Source organism: Orycteropus afer, unplaced genomic scaffold (genome assembly GCF_000298275.1).
Source record: "Orycteropus afer afer isolate SDZICR_OR568_19922 unplaced genomic scaffold, OryAfe1.0 scaffold00039, whole genome shotgun sequence".
Taxonomy (NCBI): Eukaryota; Metazoa; Chordata; class Mammalia; order Tubulidentata; family Orycteropodidae; genus Orycteropus; species Orycteropus afer.
Genome location: NW_006921626.1, coordinates 11,873,552 through 11,881,495, shown reverse-complemented (window position 1 = coordinate 11,881,495; position 7,944 = coordinate 11,873,552). Strand labels below are relative to the sequence as shown.

Genomic DNA, 7,944 nt, shown 5'->3' with positions numbered 1-7,944 from the left:
AAAAAAAAAAAATTTCCTTCCATATATAAACTTTTCCTTGACTTTTTACAATAGTGGACTAATGCAATATTTGTCTTTCTGTGGTGCAGTGCCTAAGGCATTTGACTGCTAACCAGAAGGCTGGTAGTTCATACTCACCAGCCACTCCTTGGAAGGAAGGTTGGGCAATCTACTTCTGTAGTGATATTGCCTCGGAAACTCAAAGAGAGTAGCTATGAGTCAGATCTGACTCCACAGGAATGGTTACATTGCGTTTGTGTGATTGATTTATTTCACTCAGCATAATGTCCTCCAAGTTTATCCATGTTATACAGTGCTTTGCAGATTCTACATTATTCTTTAGGGTTGCATAGTATTCCATTGTGTGTGCACCATAGTTTCATTATTCGTTCTTCTGTTGATGGACAGCTAGGTTTTTTCCATGTTTTGGCTATTGTAAATAGTGCTGCCATGAACATGGGTGTGCATATTTCTGTTCTTGTCCTGGCTTTCACTTCTTTAGGCTATATACCTAGTAATGGAATTGCTGGGTCAATTGGTATTTATAATACCAACTTTTTAAGGAATCACCATACTGCTTTCCACAGTGGTTGTATCATTTGATAGTTTTATTACCAGTGTATGAGTGTCTCAATCTCTCCACATCCTCACCAGCATTTGTTATTTTCTGTCTTGTTGAACATTCCTATTAGTGCTGGGGCCAGATGGCATCTCATTGCATCTTTCTAATGGCTAATGATTGTGAACATTTTTTCATGTGTTTGTTGGCTGCCTGAATATCCTCTTTGGTGAAGTGTCCACTCATGTCTTCTGTCCATTTTTTAATTGGGTTATTTGTCTTTTTGTTTTTGAGGTGATAGAGTTTTCTATAAATTTTAGAGATAAGTCCCTTGTCAGACATGTCATTGCCAAATATTTTTTCCCAACTTGTAGGTTCTCTTTTGATTCTTTTGAAGAAGTCTTTGAAAGTACAAAAAATTTAATTTTTAGAAGGTCCCATTCATCTAGTTTATCTTCTGCTGTTTGTGCATTTGGGGTTATGCTTGATAGTCTATTTATGCCACATATTCAAAAAAACAAAAAACAAACCAAACTCACTGCCGTTGAGTTGGATCTGACTCATAGCGACCCTTCCTTGGGTTTCCGAGGTGGTATCTCTATGGAAGTAGATTGCCCAACCTTCCTTCTGAAGGGTGGCTTTGGGTTTGAACTGCCAACCTTCTGGTTAGCAGTCAAACAAGATCTGTACCTCCCACCATACACAAAAACTAAGTGCAGGTGGATCAAAAACTTAAATGTAAAACCTAAAACTATAAAGATTCTCAGGGAAAAATTAGGGGCAAATTTAGGGGCCCTAATATATGGCAATTCCATCGGTCTATGTGTCTGTTGTACCAGTACTAGGCAGTTTTGACTACTGTGGCTGTATAGTAGGTTTTGAGATCTGGGAACATAAGGCCTCCTACTTTGTTGTTCTGCTTCAATAGTGCTTTGCTTATTTGAGGTTGCTTTCCTTTTCATATCAAGTTAATGATTGTTTTTTCCATATCCTTAAAGAATACAGATGGTATCTGGATTGGGATTACATTGAATGAGTAGATTGCTTTGGGTAGAATTGACATTTTCAAAATGTTCAATCTTCCTATCCACAAACCTGGTATGTTCTTCCATTTATGTAGCTTCCTTGAAGTAGTGTTTTGTAGTTTTCTTTGTACAGGTCTTTCGTGTCCCTGGTAAGATTTATCACCAAGTATTTTACTTTTTTGGTAGCTGTTGTAAATGGTATTGATTTCCTTATTTCTTTTTCAGCAATCTCTTTCTTGGTGTAGAGGAATCCAATTGATTTTTTGGATGTTGATCTTGTATCCTGCCATGATGCTAAATCTCTCAATTCGTCCCAGTAGGTTTTTTTTTTTTTTTCTTGAGTCTCTTGGGTTTTCAGTGTATAGGATCATATTATCAGCAAATAAGGACAGTTTGACTTCTTTCTTACCAATTTTGATGCCTTTGATTTCCCTTTCTTGCCTTATTGCCCTGGCTAGGACTTCCAATACAATGTTGAATACAAGTGGTGATAGAGGGCATCCTTGTCTGGCTCCTGTTCGCAAGGGGAATGGTTTTAGTCTCTCTCTATTGAGAATAATGTTGGTTGTTGGTTTTGCATATATGCCATTTATTATGTTGAGGATTGTCCCTTCTATTCTGATTTTTCTGAGAGTTTTATCAGGAATGGGTGTTGGATTTTATCAAAGGCCTTTTCTGCATTGACTGATATGATCATATGGTTCTTTTCCTTTGTTTTATTTATGTGAATGATGACATTGATCATTTTTATAATGTTGAACCATCCTTGCATACCTGATATGAACCCCACTTAGTCATAATGTATTCTTTTTTTTGATATGTTATTGGAGTCTATTGGCTAGGATTTTGTTGAAGATTTTTGCATTTACGTTCATGAGGGATATTGGTCTATAGTTTTCCTTTTGAGTGATGCCTGGTTTTGGTATCAAGGTTATGCTTGCTTCATAAAATGAATTAGGGAGGATTCCATCCTTTTTTATGTTCTGGAATAGTTTTCACAGGATTGGTGTCAGTTCTTCTCTGAATGTTTGGTAGAATTCTCTGGTGAAACTGTCTAGGCCAGGACTTTTTTTTATTGGTATGGGAGCTCTGGTAGCATAGTGGCTAAGGCACTTGCCTGCTAACCAGAAGGCTGGCGGTTCAAACCCACCAGCCACTCCTTGGAAGGAAGGTTGGGCAATCCTACTTCCGTAGTGATACTGCCTCGGAAACCCAAGGAGGGGTCGCTATGAGTCGGGGCCGACTCGATGGCACATAACAACAACACAACAACAACAATATTTTTATGACCTGTTCAATTTCTTCTTTTGTTTTGAGCCTGTTCAACTTTTTCCACCTCAGTCTATGTTAGTTTAGGTAAGTAGTATGTGTCTAGAAATCTGTCCATTTCCTCTAGATTTTCAAATTTGTTGGAGCATAGTTTTTCATAGTATCGTGATACTATCTTTTTTGATTTCAGTTGGTTTTGTTATGATGTTGGCCAATTTGTTTCTTATTCATGTTATTTGTATTCTCTTCCTCTTTTCTTTTGTTAAATTTGCCCGTGGTTTGTCAATTTTATCAATCTTTTCAAAAAACTAACTTCTAGTCATGTTGAATTTTTCTATTGTCTATTTTCTGTTTCATTGATTTCTGCTTGAATCTTTATTATTTCCTTTCTTCTGGACTGCAGGCTTTTCTTTGTTCTTTTTCTAATTGTTGGAGATGTTGGTTTAAGGTGTTGAATTTGGCTCTTTCTTCTTTTTTGATGTGTGCATTTACTGCTATCAGTTAACCTCTGATCATTGCTTTGACTGTGCCCCAAGATTTTGATAGGTTGTGTTTTCATTCTTATTTGATTCAAGGAATTTTTAAATTTCTTCTATTACTTAGTCTTTTGTAAGGAGGCTGTTGTTCAGTTTCCATGTGTTTGCTCTTCTTCTGTAGATCTTCCTATTGTTGATTTCTAATTTGATAGCATTGTGATCTGAGAAGATGCTTTGCAGTATTTCAATATTTTTAAATTTATTAAGGCTTGCTTTATGGCCTAACATATAATCTATCATGGAGAATGGACCGTGTGCACTGAAAAAGAATGTATATTATGCTGTTGTTGGTTGCACTGTTCTGTAGATGTGTATAAGGTTAAGTTGGTGGATAGTATTCTTTAGTTTTTTGGTGTATTTGATGTGTTTCTTTCCAGTTGTTCTATCTTTCATTGAAAGTGGTATATTAAACTCTCCCACTATGTGAACTCATCTATTTGTCTTTTCAATTCTGTTAAAGTCTGATTTATGTATTTTCGGGCTCTTTCATTGGGTCCATAGATATTTATTATGGTTATATCTTCTTGTTTGATTTATTCTTCAATCATTATTTAATGCCCTTCCTTGTGTCTTGTGGTTTTTGTCTTCAATTCAATTTTATCAGAAATCAATATTTCCACTCCTGCTCTTTTTTGGTTGCCATTTTCTTGATATATCTTTTTCCAACCTTTGATTTTCAGACTATTTTTGTCTTTGTCTCTAAGGAATGTCTGTCTTAGACAGCATATTGATGGGGTATGTTTTCTTATCCAGTCTGCAACTCTCCATCTCTTGAGTGGTGCATTTAATCCATTCACATTTAGTGTAATTATCTACAAGTATGAATTGGTTGCTGTCATTTTGTTATATGTTTTTTCGTGGTGTTCCTTGTTTCTTTGTTCCATATAATTTTCTGTGCTGAGCTCATTTTTTAAAAGTGAATTATGTTATCATTCTCTTCATAGTTATTGTTCTTGTATTTGCTAAGTATTTGTGTTTTTCCTCTTTTTCCCTGTGGTGTGAAGATTTATCATTTTTCTTTGAGGTTACCCTGTGATTTATAATTTTCTCCCCAAGTTTAGAATAGTCCATTCTATCTTGCAACTTTCTTGACTTCCTCACCATTTAGAAGTTCCATAACTACACTATTTCTTCCCTCTTTTTTGTTTATAGTTGTCCTCATTTGTCAACTGATGTCTCTCTGGTTCCCTGTTTACAGTCTTGTAACATTATTTTACTTTGAATACTTCCAAAACTGGGTTGGTTTCTGGGTTATGTCATCATGTATATTAATGGTTGGTTGTTATTTGCTGCTATTGATTCTCTGTTCAAAGGACTCCCTTTAGTATCTCTTTCAAGGTTGGTCTGTTTTCAACAAATTCCCTTAAGTTTTGCTTATCTGAAAATTTCCTAATTTCACCATCAAATTTAGGGATAATTTTGTTGGATATATAATTCTTGGCTAGAAAATTTTCTCTTTCAGCATTTTATGTACAGCATCCCATTGCCTTCTCACCTGTATGGTTTCTGCTATCAGAACTTAGTCTTATTGGTTGTTCTTTGTGGGTAACTTTTCATTTTTTCCCATGCTGCTTTCAGGATTCTTTCTTTGTCTTTGGTCTTGGTGTTTGATGATGATATGTCTTGGTGATTTTCTTTTGTGGCCTATCTTGTTTGGGGTTCATTGGACTTCCTGAATGGATATAGTCTCATCTTTCATCATATCAGGGAAGTTCTCTTCCAATAAATCTTTGAAAATTTTCTCAATGGTTTTATTTTTCTCTTCCTGTCCTGGAATTCCAATTACACATAGGTTATTCCTTTTGATGGTATCCCACATGAATCTTAGGGCTTCTTCATTTTGTTTTGATCTTTTTTTTCTGATTGATCCCTTTCCAAAGAAGTATTCAGGTATTTGGCTTCAATCTCATTAATTATACCTTCCATTGCTTTGATTCTACTCCTTTACCATTTCAATATGTTTATTTCTGAAAATTTAGTATTAATCTTCTGATTCCTGTCTGTAGATTTTGTATCATTTCTAGTTTCCATTTGTTTTGTCATTTTGTTCCTTTATTTTCTTCCAAAATTGTTCTAGTGTTTTGCCTGCATTTTTCTGAATTTTGTCAGTGTTTGCCTTGATCTGTCTCTCAATCTGTTGAAGGTAGCTAAATATAATTCTTTTTAATTCCTTATCCAGGAGTTCCAATGCTGCTTCTTCCTCAAGGATGTGTTCTTGGTCTGTATCCTGGTCCCTTGTTTGTATTGTTTTATGTTGCTTCTTTGTGTGGACTGTGATAATCTGTTGTCTCTGAGACATTGTGAATTTTTGTGCTTATATTTAATTGGTTATTTCATGTTGGAGTGATTCACCCAAGATTTTCATTTTCTTTTTTTGGGGGTGGTGGTGGATGTATCTGAGTAAGCAGGGTATTGTGCTCCTCTATTCACTAGTTGGAAGCACTTATGCACTCACCACCTGTCTCCTGGTGGGTGTCATAGAGAATGACAGTGACTATACAGATCTTTGTTAACTGTTTGTGAAGAGCAGATAATGGTGAATCAGGCTCTTAATGGTGGTTGCGTATCACGGGCCAGTTGGTGCAGAAGAAGCTGGTGGCTCTCACTCAGTATGTGGAGCTGCAGGAGGTGCAGGTGTGGTTTGGTCATATGGGCCCGGTTGCAGTCTCCGACTCAGACAAAAACAATAATTGAAAAAAAACATCAAAAAAGTGAATGTACAAGGACAAAAAACACACACTGTATAAACACACAGAAGCATTCACCAAATAGAAAAAAAGATTAAAAAAAAAAAAAAGAGGAAAAGCAATAAATGAGAGAAAATATTTAAAGAAATACTTCAAAAAGCAAAAATAAATATGAATAGAAAAAGGAGGGAAATATCTTTCAATAATTGGAGAGAGAGGAATAAGATAAATCAGGTAGAGTAGGAGAATAATGAAGGAAAAAATGGGAAAAATGCAAAAAGTAAAACAAGGAATGGAGAAACCAAAAGAAAGAAAAAAATGGTAACCAAGAAAAGGGAAGAGAGAAAAAGCCTGAAACTAGAACCTGGGAGAGGGAGAAAAAAGAATAATAATAAAAAGGACAAAGAAAAAAATTTAAACACACAAAAACAAACAAACTTAAAAAAAAGAAAATCAGGGTGGGGCAGGGCAGGGCACTCAAGCTCCTTCAGAGCACACAGACTGGGATGGAATTCCTGCTGGCCCAGAAGGTGCGTGGGAGTAAGAGATGGCTACACCTCTGCTCACCAAGAGGGTGTGCGGTATAAGAGTAACAGGAGAATATCACACCTTTGCAGTCCTCAATATGTAGTATGTTCTTGTGATCCCTGGCAAGTGAAGCCTATTCTTAGGTGCCTGGAATCTGAGAGAACACTGTAGCTTTAAATATCCAAAATGGTCAAACCACTTGTAAACATTAAAAATGGCTGCACCCTCTGGGCAGCCAAAAGTCCACAGTTCAGCCTGTTTGCCTCTTTGCTGCTTCCCCTTTTATTCACCAGCCACCCGTGCAGTCCTCCATGCAGCCCCAGGCTAGCAGGGCTGATTTTTAGGTTAGTTCTTAGGTCCTAACACTACTTGGCAATATCCATGCTGTCTGTGCAGTGAGGATCGCTGACAGAATGCAGTTCTGTATGTCTCCTTTTTCAGTGTTTACCTGAAGGTTCTTCTACTAGTTGGAGTTTAGTCCATTTCTGTATCCTGCCTTTCAAAGATCAGGGTTCCAGGATTATCTTCTGTATCTGTGGTAATTGGTTCCTCTTTTCTTTGTTGAAGAGGATCCGTGTGGTTTGTCTGCCTATTGCACAATCTTATCAGAGCTCCCTATATCTGTTCCTTAATTTTTTTTTTTTTTTTTTTTTTTACTGCATGTGGTCAGTCTTTTTGGTTTATGGCTTTTTATAATTTACTGAGATTTTTCTCTAAGGTCCAATAAATTGGTTTTTCACCTATATGCTTATTTGCAAATAATGTGAATTCAATTTGTTGGGTATATATTTCTCTATATATATCTATATTACCCATATATATGTATGTGTGTGTGTGTGTGTGTGTGTGTGTGTGTATATATAGTCAATTAGCTTAAATTTTTTATTCAACATATCTACATTTTACATTTCTTGTTGAGTTTCCTGGTTTTTAAATGATTCTCAGGTATGTTATTGGATATGGTGCTTCGCAAGGAAGGAATACCAGGGAAGAACACTGAGCATAAGCTGACCATGTGGTTCAGTTCCTAATCATGCCATAGTGGAGGTGAAGGCTTATGTTTGTTCTAGAAACAACCCTAACAACACACAGGTATAAAGGTATAATCAGCCTTTCAGAAGACTAATCCAGGAAATGAAAATGAAGCATTCCATTTCAGCAAGCAGAATCTCAAAGTTTGTGCAAGGACATTATTAGAACTATGGACATTTCAGGTTGCAGTGGCACTGCTAGTAAACAATATGGTTTATAGGGTTTTATTTTTATGTGATCTAAATTTATCTTGTCTACTCAAATTAAACTTTTTGACATTTTCCCATGAACAATTAATAGTTTTTCCA

At 36.1% G+C, this 7,944-nt stretch overlaps 1 protein-coding gene across 1 annotated transcript in view; it reads right to left on the bottom strand.

Moving 5' to 3' along the window:
• The window catches only part of DNAH14 (dynein axonemal heavy chain 14), a 792,430-nt gene that overhangs the window by 561,310 nt on the left and 223,176 nt on the right, over nt 1-7,944 (bottom strand). The gene's annotated exons all lie outside the window — the stretch shown is intronic.